This window comes from Nannobrachium achirus (genome assembly GCF_963921795.1).
Source record: "Nannobrachium achirus genome assembly, chromosome: 15".
NCBI classification, from domain to species: domain Eukaryota; kingdom Metazoa; phylum Chordata; class Actinopteri; order Myctophiformes; family Myctophidae; genus Nannobrachium; species Nannobrachium achirus.
This window is the reverse complement of record NC_137822.1, coordinates 41,610,145-41,623,916: the sequence shown is the minus strand read 5'-3', so window position 1 is coordinate 41,623,916 and position 13,772 is coordinate 41,610,145.

Below are 13,772 nucleotides of genomic sequence, written 5' to 3'. Positions count from 1 at the left end.
GTATTTCGAGGAGGAGGGAGGATGGCCAAAGTGTCAAAATGGACTTGAAGACAAAGCGAAACAGTCGTTTTGTAGAAGAAAGAAAGAAAGCGTGGCCTTCCTTTGTGAACCAAATGAAGAGGAACTTTGGAGTTTGGTGGTTTATATATATATATGTTTGTATGAGTATGTATAAAAAATGTTGAGTGACAAGGAGTTGTGGGTGAATGAATGGACTCGCTCATATGTGCATATATTATTAAATCCTGGTTGAAAAACATTTCTATCGTGAAATCTGTCAAAATTCATCCTTTGGTTTTATGTGCAGTCTTAGGAGGTCACGATGAAGAGTTTTGTTTGGTCTCGGGCTATAGTACAGACGCCTTCGGATTGGCCAGTGAATCGTTTCTACAAGTTAGCGCAGTAGAAGCGATATACATAAATATATAAGAAGAAACTACCAAATAGAAAAGAGATAAAATACATGAGGTTTGAATAGAACCCCACTGGAAAAATAGAACAAATACAATAGATGAACCACAGTATGATATACATAATATATATAGGATCAAAAGAGCAACTGCAGACAGTTAATATAATGGCTGAGTAGCCTGAAACGAAGACTATTTCATCTTTGAGACCCGCGAAAGTTGTAGCTTTTTTTATCCAAAATGTTTCTCTTTGGAGTAGCTGTTGAGTCTATCATCCCCTCTTACAGACTTGGGAATTACTTTGATCACCATAATATATAAAATATACCTTTTGATTGATTGGTCAGTCAGATATTAAGGCTAAAATGATACCACATAAAAAGGGCTAAAGGCTCTGGACACTTGTTTCCATTGTGTATATGCAGTGGTTCTGTGGAGCTTGGAAGCATGGGGAGAGTGTTTTTTGCAGGTCTTTCAGTCCAAGTGTATCAAAAAAGCAACTGGGTTAAGCACCGTTGGTCCGACCAGTTTAACATTCACCAGGTTAGCATTCACCAGCGTCTGCAGGTTAGCATTTCACCAGGTTAGCATTTAACAGTGTTGGCAGGTTAGGGTTAAGGTTAGGTTTATGGTAGGTGTATCTCATCTGTCCCCCCAACTTTCTGCACTTCCGCGCAAGGCCCGAACTAATTTCTAATTGGCCAATTTTGTATTATTTGTAAAATCAGATGGTGTTGTAGGAGTCCTAATCAGAGGAAAATGTGATGTTAAAAAAATAATGTTTTCATAAGGTTTTATAGTCATAAATCATGCTCTAATTAGCATTTTGGGGATATTTTTCACAATAATAAAATATGTACATGTTCTAGACATTCTAATGATCACAAAAAAAATATTACAGGCATTTTACTTTTGTTTTTGTGAGGATTAGCTTCAGTGAAAAAATGAGATTTTGTTCGTCTGGACTCCAGAGATCTTGAAGTTATGTGAATGTCAGCCTCTGTGGGGGGTATTCATATGCAAATATCGTGGCCAATGGCAATACTAAACAATAGGATTTAATGGTGATGTTAATGTGAAAAAAGAACAGGAAAACTAATTATAACATTTTTTTTTTAATTTAATGATTTAAAAAATGTGCCCAAAAAGCTACGGTTGCAGGGTTAACCCAGTTGACATTAAGATACACTCGGACTGAAAGACCTGCAAAAACACTCTCCCTGGAAGCATGTGTGTTATTTGCTTTCGGAAGTTATGATACAGGAAGATCATTTACCCTCTGAAACCGTACATCCTGGTTTATGTTTCCTGTACCGCTAAAGATCTGCGATTCTAATAAACTCATCCCTCATTATGTCAAAGGTCTGACACGACCGCGGTTTTCCCGGTGAACCTAAGCGCAACGGTGGGGGCCGATGGGCAAGGAGGGTCGAGAGCTTATGAAAAACAACTAAAATAAGACCTTAAACCTGGAGAAAACAGTTGCATGCATTAGCACAAGATGAAGATAAAGGAAATCAAATGGAAAACATTAAATTAACTTCTGAAAAGGCTTCTAAGCCTACAGTAGCCTACTAGTAAAACTAGTGGAACCGCGATCTTGCCACACGTGACTAATTGTGGTTGTAAACAATAACACAGACAATAAAAATCCTTATTAGTCTAGTAGTGGGAAGAAAGGGTTATCATCATGGCACCAAATAACGTTTAAATATCTTGCAATTGGCGACGAGTCTCTTACGAAATCGGCAAGAGTGCCTCTCAATACATAAAGCTATATAACCTCTCCATCATCGGCAATAGTCAGTGGTGTGTTACTTCTTATATTCTTGTCCCATTTATGCCCATATATGGAGATCCATGATGTCATCATTATGCCCATATGGGCATGCCCCCTTTTGTGCCCATATACGGAGCCGGCTGATTTGTTAGCTGATGCCAGGACGACACTTTGAGGTTAAACAACACATTCCATATGTGGGTGTATCTGCATTGGAAACCTGGGAACTTATATGGTTATGACTGTCATGGTGATTTGAGTGTGTCTGACGTCAGAGATCCATCTGGCTGACCGGTTGAGAAAGATGCAAATGGAAATCGCAAGTGTGTTTGCCAAGGGTTATATTCTGCAGCAAGTTAACTGTCATGTGAAGCTCAACCAATACTAGAGCTAGCACCACTCCCAATTGTGTTTCCATCACTTTCCAATTGCATCCACTCCCCCATTGAACTCAATGGATTTGTCATTCACAAATAAAGTTTAGGCTATCTAGAATAAGGTTTAAAATAGAAAAAGTCCAAAGGCCACAAGCTAAAAATGATGGTCCTATTTTGGACGTTTAGACAATGATTTTGTAACACACTTCATGAGTAGTCTAAACATTAAGGAAACATACAGAAAACATACCGCGGTAGACCTTGGGTAGAGCAGGGAACAGGGAAGCGGTGAGCTTGATCAAGGCTCTTGATCGGCTTTGTGGATTGGCCAAGCTTGCTGTGACATTTGTGCCACTGAAGTAAATATAAGCGATAAATGCACACATTAGGACTCCTGTGTTGTTCAGAACCAATTGTTACATATCCAAGCAGATTTACAGTGTGAGAAATGTTCTGCTGGATGGTACATGTGAATGCAGGACTGCAGCAACAAAAGAATATAGGTTCCTCTTCTGCTGCTGCAGTGCAGCACAAAGTATACGCCTTTGAACGGGAAAGTATTGGCAACGAGTACACTTATTTGACTGCTTACATTTTCAACACAGAGTGTTTACGCTGGAGGAAGTTGACCTCAGTGACAACTGGAACAATAGGGTGTTTTGAATGGAGTTACTTCAGGTGCCCTGAGGGTCACACAGCTGTGCCGATAGAACACGTTGCCTACATCTGGGGAGGTCGTCCTCCTTACAGCAACGTGCTTCATGCATTTGATGTGGACACCCACAGCTGGTCCAAACCCAGGGTGTCCGGGACGGTTCCAGAGGGGAGGGAGCACCACTCTGCCTGTGCCTTGAGGAAGATCATGTTCATCCATGGAGGACACTGCAAGTGGGCTGAACTCACTAATGACACCTATAGGTTGGACACCAACACAATGGTCTGGTCTTTAATTAACACCAGAGGCACCACACCGCCTGCTTCAGCGCAGCACTCTGCCACCATCGTCGGGACAAAGATGTTTGTATTTGGGGGTAAAGGACGCTACTACAACGTCAACCACTACAACGTCAGAGTGTTTGACACAGAGACCAACTTCTGGCTGAACACACCTTCTGCAGAGCTTTGTCCGGGAAGTCAAAGCTTGCATGCAGCAGCCTTTGCCTACAATGGAGAGCTGTACGTTATTGTTATCGACAAAAGTGACTTGTGGAGGTTCAACCCTGATACCTTTTCCTGGAGGAAGGTTGAATCCAAGGGAGAATGCTCTATGACGTCTAGTTTGTGCTGTTGCATGGTGGGAGATCGCATCATCCTCTTTGAGGGATATCGGGATGATGACTCACCCGGTGATCTGCACATCCTTGACTTGAGTCCTAGTCTGAAGACGTTATGCAAGCAAGCAGTTATTCAGTACGGTCTGGAGCAGTCTGAACTCCCACATGACATCAGGTGGGAACTGAGCCTATTGACTACCAAAAGCAACAGAACACTCCCTGGAATGCTTATTTGAGATCACAAAACAAGATGCTTGGACTGCTAGCTGCAAAGTGTGTATCAAACTGGATGAAACGAAACCAGAAGACGCAAAGGTTGTTGTTATAAATTAATGAACTGGAAGAATTCAAAGATGGAATGACCTGCTGTGAGGTAGGACCCAGAAGAGGGGCGGGACTTGACAAAGGGTGAATTGGATTGGATCATTTGAGATCCTAACGAGCGTCCTACAGGGTGACACTCTGCCCCCCCATCCTGTTCACTGTAGTGATGGCCATGCACTGAGATTCACAATCAAATGCAGTGAGGAGACACTGGGGGACTCTGGTTCTGGGGAAGTCAAGGTGAATACACCCCGTCATGATGACTTACATAATGGATCTGTGTTCAGTGGGGAACGTGTTTGAATACTTTTATTTGTATTTGTTGTGCTTTTTTGTTGTTTTGTTGTTATTATTTTAGATTTGTTTCTGGGCGTTTCTGCCCTAAGACAGGAAACAAACAAAGAAGAAAGCATGGTCTCGGGGAAATCGAACCCTGTCAAAAGGCCATCAAAGCCTGTTTGGTGCGTGGCGGCCGACGCGCCTCAACCCGCTCGGCCAGCGTCGCTCCCGGGCTCCCTGTGTCTGAAGGCTGTGGTAGGTGGGGTGGTGAGGCCAGCTCTGGAGGCCGTGTGGATCAGGAGCATGTGCAGAGCTCACGTCCTGAGCGGTGCTCCCTGAGTCTCGGTGCACGTGGATGCTTCTTCCGAACAACCGCGTCCCGTCCAGCAGCGCCACGGCGTACGGCGCTGATGCCTCGTCTCTGTAGACCACAAAGCCGAAGGCTCTCCGCTGCTTCCCCTCGCCGGCACTGGCGTCTCTGGGGATCGTGGCTTTGACGAGAGGTCCCGCCTGCAAGAACAGCTCAAACAGAAGCTCCTCCGTCACTCTCGGGTCGAGGTTTCCGACGAAGAGAGTGCAATTGGCCTCGTCTTCGGTCCCCATTTTGTGCCGATTCGTATGGTTCCACCCTGCACAGAGAGAACAGGTGGACATACAGTGCTCTTCTTGTCGAGGGGGAAAGAAAGTGGATTATTGGTCCGGGACCCGCCGCGGTGGTGAGGTCCGGTCACAACTGAACCAGATTTGTCTGACCCTGTGTGGCAGTAGAGGAATCTGGAGTACAAGTCTGGATGATCCTGGTTGATACTGACTGTTGAAAGCCCTGTGAGATACGCAGATGCAGAACTCAGGTTGGACACTGAGCTGTGGAGGTCTCAGTACCATACAGAGGGAGTAGCTGGAATGTGGCTTCCTGATAGATGTAGACTGCTTTTATACTGTGTGTACTGGGTGATGTCACGATGAGTCATCCGTAACCAAATATGGAGTTGTGCTGTCAGACCACCAGCAGTGGTAACCATAACAACCAGGACTCACTCAAACATAGTAGTAACCATGACGACCGGCTGTAAACAAACCTGAATCACGTCCTTATAAGGGCGTATGAGTGATCATGTCCATGATGTCCATATATGGACATATGAGTTGCCATGGCCTTATAAGGGCATATGAGTGATTCATGTCCATATATGGACATATTAGGTGCCATGCCATGTCCTTGTAAGGCATATATGAGTGATTTTGTAACCATAAACACACAAGGGGCTTTGTCATAGTACCCTTTGGACTTGTCTGTGTCAATTTTGTACCCATATTTGGAGATCTCTGTTTCCGCCTGTCTAATGTGTCCCGACACTTTTACACCCACAAATATGGGTGCACGTGCAACCCCACTTTTCTCACATACATTGAACAAAAGTTAGGCGTTAGGCACATGAGCATATGTGCATATTAGCAGTCGGATCTGTGCCTCTGGAAAACCGGATCTCCATATAACAGAATGCCTTTATATGGGTGTATCAGTTTTGCTTGTGGTTATGTCTGAGTCAGAGTTACATGCCCGTAGTCCTGCCTATATATGGGTGCATCGGGTCGATATGTACGAGTCAGTGACGTGGTCAAAGTTGTGACTATAAATTGGCGTATCGGGTTTGTTCATAGTTATGTCTGAGTCATAGTGAACCAAATGGATCCATTGGTCCATGGAGCAGTCCATACAAATGCTTGCTTGCGTGACCCCAAAATGGGTCTCGACCCACAGTTTGTGAAACATCGGACTACACAACCCAAACCTCTACCAAAACAGTCATTGGCTTTAAAAAGGCCTTGACTGCATCCAGGTATGTTGATATCAAGTCGCCACGGTTACGCAATACGTTTGTGTACTACGTTGCCATGGTTACCGCGGTTTCTGTTGAGAAGAGTAATAGGCCAGTCTGACATCACAGACCCCATATTTGGGCGTGCTGAGTGATGATGTCACGACCAGAGCGGTATAAACCACCCGTCTCAGTGAAAGATCAGATAACCGACGACGAAGCTCTCAAGGCTCTTGAATTTTGGTCTCTGAGATGCTGTGGACGCTGCATAAGAAAGGAGGCTTTAAGAGGGACTACCATGCTGCGGTGGCAGTGGGACACAAGGTGTACTCCTTTGGAGGGCTGTGTTCGCGGGAGGAGACCCACGCTGGTCAGATTGATGTGCACATCTTCAACACAGTGTCGTTGCTCTGGGTGAAGTTACCTCCAGTAGTGAGAGCCGGAGAAGAGGACAACGGCGCCCTTGAGTTGGTTCCCTCAATGCGCTACGGTCACACAGCTGTTCTGATAGAGGATATCGTCTACATCTGGGGCGGGCGTACTTACACAGGGGAGTACTCCAACGAGCACTGCAACGACCTCTACGCCTTTGACGTCGACACCCAAACATGGTTCAAGCCCAAGATTTACGGGGACGTTCCAGAGGCGAGGTGGCAGCACTCGGCCTGCGTCTTGGGGAAGGACATGTACATCTATGGAGGATCTGGAGCTCCCGGACACAGCTACAACGACATCCACAAGTTGGACACCACCACGATGGTCTGGTCTTTAATCGACACCACAGGAACACTGGCATCTGAACACTCTGCCACCATCATCGGGACAAGGATGTTTGTGTTCGGGGGCTACGAATACAACTACTTTGGCAACAACTGCAGTGTGTTTGACACAGAGACCAAATGCTGGCTGACCACACATTCACAGGTTCTTCCAGAAAGTCGTTGGGGTCATTCAGCCTTTGCCTACAACGGAGAGCTGTACATATTTGGTGGAAATAACATGTACCGGCACTTCGATGATTTTTGCAAATACAATCCAGAGACCTTCTCCTGGACGGAGGTTGAGCCCAACGGGAAAGAGTCCCCTTGGGCCCAAGGGTACTTCAGCGGTCCGATGTCTAGGATGTGCTGTTGCATGGTTGGAGATCGTATCATCTTCTTTGGAGGACATAGAGCTGATGAACTGTTCATCTTAGATTTAAGTCCTAGTCTGAAGTCGTTATGCAAGCTGGCAGTTATTCAGTACGGTCTGGAGCAGTCAGGACTTCCACGAGACATCAGGTTGGAACTGGCATCCATGACGACCAACAACGGCAACAGAAAAACAGAAAAAAGGATTCGAAATGGAAGCTTATCTTCACCACGCCATTGGTTCTCTGTATTCCTGGACTTTTTCAAGAGTATGAAAGCCAGTCAGAGAGATCTCCATATATGGGCATAAAAGGGACACAGGCGGAAGACAGAGAAAGATATCTCTGCTCGCAAATATTGACAAGGCAAGACAGAGACAGATACAGAGATCAGAATATATGGGCATAAAAGGAACACATTTTTTACATTTTCATAGTAGGGAAACCTTACTTACTGTAGATAGCCTACCTTTAATGAATTGATTGAGTGATGACACCCATTAACTGACCCATTTTATTATTCTAGAATAGACCATACTTCTGAAACCTGGTGAACTCTGCATGGGCCAAATGTTGTTCTTATGTTGGTTAATTAAATAAAACATGGGATGAGCAGTAATTTATCATGTGCGAACATTCCCTTCTTTTTGAAGCGGTGAAAGCCGCTTCCAAGGAGTGGCTTTGTGTGTCCCCCATGTCCATATATGGTCATTTCAGTCCAGAATGAACAGGTTTTATCTGTCCGTAAATGTGTGTCCCATGTGTGTCCCCCATGTCCATATATGGTAATTTCAGTCCAGAATGAACCGGATAAATCAACCGAGGGTTGATTTATCCATAAACAGACAGACACATGGGTAGAGCAGGAACAACATACTGCATAACCAGACGACATGCATTCCCAACCGGTATCGACCATGTCAAGTTAAATGTTGATCATGGCAGACCCTCGCCAGATGGCTCGCCCCCTCGTTATGCTGTAAAATGTGTTATGGCTGTCATGGTGATATGAGCGTGACCGACGTCAGACATCCATTCGGCCAGCCGGTCCTCTTAGTTTTAATACCAGTACGACTCCCTAATCGTCACACTGCTGACATCAGTATGACATCACACCGTACACAAATGACCCTTATACTAGTTTGCCTGTGTCCATTTATGCCCATATATCTGATGACATTGGGACAATGATCTCCATATATGGGCATAAAACTTATGTTAATTAGTAAAGCCTGGGGATCTCCATATATGGGCATGAGGGGTACCCTAAAAGGGCATCATCTGGGAATAGCAAATATAGTTATCCTAGAAAGTGAAAATCTTACATCAAAGGCCATAACTACCTACCTACCACCATACTGCATTCCTCATTAAACTACCTACCAGTAAGATGCCTAAGGGAGAAAAGCAAAGGGCGAGGTTGCACCATTTCTTGGTCTTCTGGCCAGTGATGTATATCGGACCATTTAACCATATATGGAGACATCTGGTACCCATAGATATTCACAGATATGGGCTTAATATTGATGACATAAGGGATCTCCATATATGGGCGTTAGGGTGGATCTTAAATTACCTTTTTTAGATTTTCTTGAGTCTCACCCCCCAATTATGTTCCAATGTACAAAAAAATGCTTTGGTTAAAATTTGGTTGAATTTCAAGCATATTTAGAGGTAGCTCAATCAAGTCAAAGATTGTACATTTTATTGGTCAAAATCGAATTGCACTGCAGGCACATTTAAGTTATACATTACACATTATTCTTATACTAAGCACAGAAATTATATTTTTTAAGCTTACAAATCTAAACACAAATCTGATTACATGTTTGTCATATGTCAAACCAGAATTAATGTATTGTAGGAAATAGCAAAGCAAAGAATGACAATTGCTATTTTTCATTTAACGTGCACAATGACATGTCTTTATTGCACACTCTTCAATCATACTCACAACACACAACAAGTACACAGCCCCACTTCCTTGTTTACCCCCAAAAACCCCGAAAGTCACTGCAGTATAGCAATTCAGTAGTTACTGATCAATTAAAGTTTGTTTACGGCTATCGGGATACTTGTGCCGATGGTTCTGCACAATTTGCAGCAAGTATTGGAGTTGGGACTCATCTTTAGTAATGAGACCACAATATTCTTGTATTAGGTCAACCCCACGCTCTGCATGATCATTGACAACATTCATTGCCTTCACTACAGCCAGAGCTTCTTGGTAGTCTACCCTGGGCTCCCACTCATCGGGATCAACGTCAAGGAAGTCATCTGGGAGATCCATCATTTTGAAAAGCACTTCAATGTTCTTCCTTGCAATTGTTCCAAGGTCAACAGTAATTCTCAGTTCATGATCTTCATTTCCATCTTTCATGGCTCTCACCATCAGCCTCTTCGTTTGCGCGCTCACTTGACTGTCAAACAATGCAAGTCCGACAATCTCTGGAGCAAAATACCATAAGTGATTGGAACACTTTTGAGAAGCAGCTTTAGACACCTCAGCATTTATTGATGAATATTCCAGCAACGATTTTAACAGCTGCCAAGTAATTTAGTGGAGCGCTGACAGCAACAGGTGCCATCATCCATGCCTTCACATAATTGCAAACTGCAAAAATGCACAAATCCATGCATGCTTTTTCTTCCCTGAAGGTCAGTTTGAATTGGCCATGAAACATCCAGATCTTCATACAATAAATAACCTTTGCCATCCAACGGGCATGATGGGTAGCTCCTGGAGCTCTGAACCGGATACCTCGAGCAGCGAGGTATCCGGTTCATCAATAAATGCTGAGGTGTCTAAAGCTGCTTCTCAAAAGTTTTCCAATCACTTATGGTGAACAGGGGCATATGAAGAGAATTACTGTTGACCTTGGAACAATTGCAAGGAAGAACATTGAAGATTTTTTCCAAGGTGCTTTGAGTGGGAGCCCAGGGAGGACTACCAAGAAGCTCTGGCTGTAGTGAAGGTGATGAATGTTGTTAATGATCATGCAGAGTGTGGGGTTGACCTAATACAAGAATATTGTGGTCTCATTACTAAAGATGAGTCCCAACTCCAATACTTGCTGCAAATTGTGCAGGACTATCGGCACAAGTATCCCGATAGCCGTAAACAAACTTTAATTGATCAGTAACTACTGAATTGCTATACTGCAGTGACTTTCGGGGGTTTTGGGGGTAAACAAGGAAGTGGGGCTGTGTACTTGTTGTGTGTTGTGAGTATGATTGAAGAGTGTGCAATAAAGACATGTCATTGTGCACGTTAAATGAAAAATTGCAAATTGTCATTCTTTGCTTTGCTATTACCTACAATACATTAATTCTGATTTGACATATGACAAACATGTAATCAGATTTGTGTTTAGATTTGTAAGCTTAAAAAATATAATTTCTGTGCTTAGTATAAGAATAATGTGTAATGTATAACTTAAATGTGCCTGCAGTGCAATTCGATTTTGACCAATAAAATGTACAATCTTTGACTTGATTGAGCTACCTCTAAATATGCTTGAAATTCAACCAAATTTTAACCAAAGCAGTTTTTTGTACATTGGAACATAATTGGGGGGTGAGACTCAAGGAAATCAGAAAAAGGTCATTTAAGATCCACCCTAATGGGCGTAAAAGGGATTTGGTTCCCCTGGCATCACAGGGATCTCCATATATGGGCATAAAATGGATTTGGTTACCCTGGCAACACGGGGATCTCCATATCTCCATATATGGGCATAAAAGGGATTTGGTTCCCCTGGCATCACAGGGATCTCCATATATGGGCATAAAAGGGATTTGGTTCCCCTGACATTTCAGTGATGTCAGTGGCTGGTTCTACAGAGGGGATCTCCATTTATGGGCATAAAAGGGAATGTATGTATGATGATGTCAGATATCATAGACGTCATAGGACTTTCACATAACGAATAACTGAGTAAGCATGTAAACCCGTAAAATCTATATTTGGGCATGGCTGATTTCTGACCTCATCATGATGACACGAGCAAACACAGCTGAATTGTATAATGATCAGTGCAGAAACCAACAGAAGTATTTGACCAAGACTCTTGATCTTCAAGAACCCTGAGAACCTGTATTGTTTGGTATTTTACCATTTTTGGTGTTTGAAATGTTGAACTGGACTTTACATCGTGAAAGTGGATTCAATATATTGAGATTCTATGTCTCTATATATGGAGTTATATGTTGTTCGTGTCCAAATATGGGGCTTGTGAGGTCAGACTTAGTGAGATTTGTCGGTTATCTCCATATATTGAGGGATGTAGGGTAAAAAACATGGTTGCTATGGTAAACAGTTGGTTGCTAAGGTAAAAAAAACATGGTTGCTATGGTAAACAGTTGGTTGCTAGGGTAAAAAAAATGGTTGCTATGGTAAACAGTTGGTTGCTAGGGTAAAAAAACATGGTTGCTATGGTAAACAGTTGGTTGCTAGGGTAAACAGTTGGTTGCTAGGGTAAAACCATGGTTGCTAAGGTGGTTGCTAACGTACACTAACAGACCAGAAACAACAGACTGTTGCCACAGCAACGTACACAAAGGTTTGTGTACACATGTGGTGTGATGTCATACTGATGCGGAGATATGAGCAGGGCAAAGGTGTGACGTGTGACGTGTGACCGACCGACCGACCAACCGACGGACGGCCGGTGGAGGTTTTGATACCAGTAAGACTCCCTAATCGGGAGATAAGCGACCGTTGGTCGCTTATCTCCACAAATAGGCCAAAAGTTTGTTTTACCAATTATTACACTCTATGTGAACATTTACATCAACAAATCCCAAGTACTATGCAGAACGACCCATTTCAAGTTTTTAATGTACAACAATATTTAGAAAATAGGTCTACAAGCTGACAGTCCTCGTCCCTTATATTCCCATAGGTTATATGGAGATCTCAGTGTTTGTCAGTCCTTGTTCATTTATGCCCATATATGGACATCTCTATATCTACTGTAACAGTCCTTGTCCCTTTATGCCCATATATGGAGATCTCTTAACTGTAAGTCCTTGTCCCTTTTATGCCCATATATGGATATTCCTGATGTCATCAGTATATGAACATATATGGGCTTTCTGATATGCCCATATATGGAGATCTCTTAACTGTAAGCCCTTGTCCCTTTTATGCCCATATATGGATATCCCTGATGTCATCCGTATATGCCCATATATGGGCTTTCTAATATGCCCATATATGGAGATCTCTGTATCTCCATATATGGGTATAAAAGGATACTTCAGGTCTGACATCAGGTTTGTTTATATTGGGTTGCTAGGTTTGACATCACAAACTCTATGGGCCATCTGACCTAGAAATCTATATTTGGGCATAGATGACTCATCGTGACCTCATCACACGTCGACCGCACGTGTGACGTGCGGTCGACCGCACGTGTGACCGACGGACGGCCGGTGGAGGTTTTCATACTAAACTGCGACCTTACGGTCGCAACTAAACTGCGACCTTACGGTCGCAACCAGTAAGACTCCATAATCGGGAGATAAGCGACCGTTGGTCGCTTATCTCCACAAATAGGCCAAAAGTTTGTTTTACCAATTATTACACTCTATGTGAACATTTACATCAACAAATCCCAAGTACTGGTTTTTAGCGGTGTAACGAAGGCTCTCAATTGCGCTCAAGACATACGGGCAGTTGACAGTTTGCCATGGTTACTCATTGAAGTTGAATCTCCATATATGGAGATAACCTACGCATCACACTAAGTCTGACCTCACCAGCCCATATTTGGGCATGAGCAACTTATGTCTCCATATATGGAGATATGATGACATCACACAGTCCTCAGCCGATGATGTGGCGTGATGTCATACAATACACAAACGAGCCCTACAGTATAAAGGGGCAATTCTTGCCAGGAAAGAAGCATTTCTTCGACTCAGACCTTATCGCCAGGGTTGGCTTATAGCTTATCATCACATCCAACCATCAAAAACATGGTTGCTATGGTAAACAGTTGGTTGCTAGGGTAAAAAAAATGGTTGCTATGGAAAACAGTTGGTTGCTAGGGTAAAAAAACAAGGTTGCTATGGTAAACAGTTGGTTGCTAGGGTAAACAGTTGGTTGCTAGGGTAAAACCATGGTTGCTAAGGTGGTTGCTAACGTACACTAACAGACCAGCAACAACAGACTGTTGCCACAGCAACGTACACAAAGGTTTGTGTATACATGTGGTGTGATGTCATACTGATGCGGAGATATGAGCAGGGCAAAGGTGTGACCTACGGCCGCAACTAGTTTGCCTGTGTCCATTTATGCCCATATATCTGATGACATTGGGACAATGATCTCCATATATGGGCATAAAACTTATGTTAATTAGTAAAGCCTGGG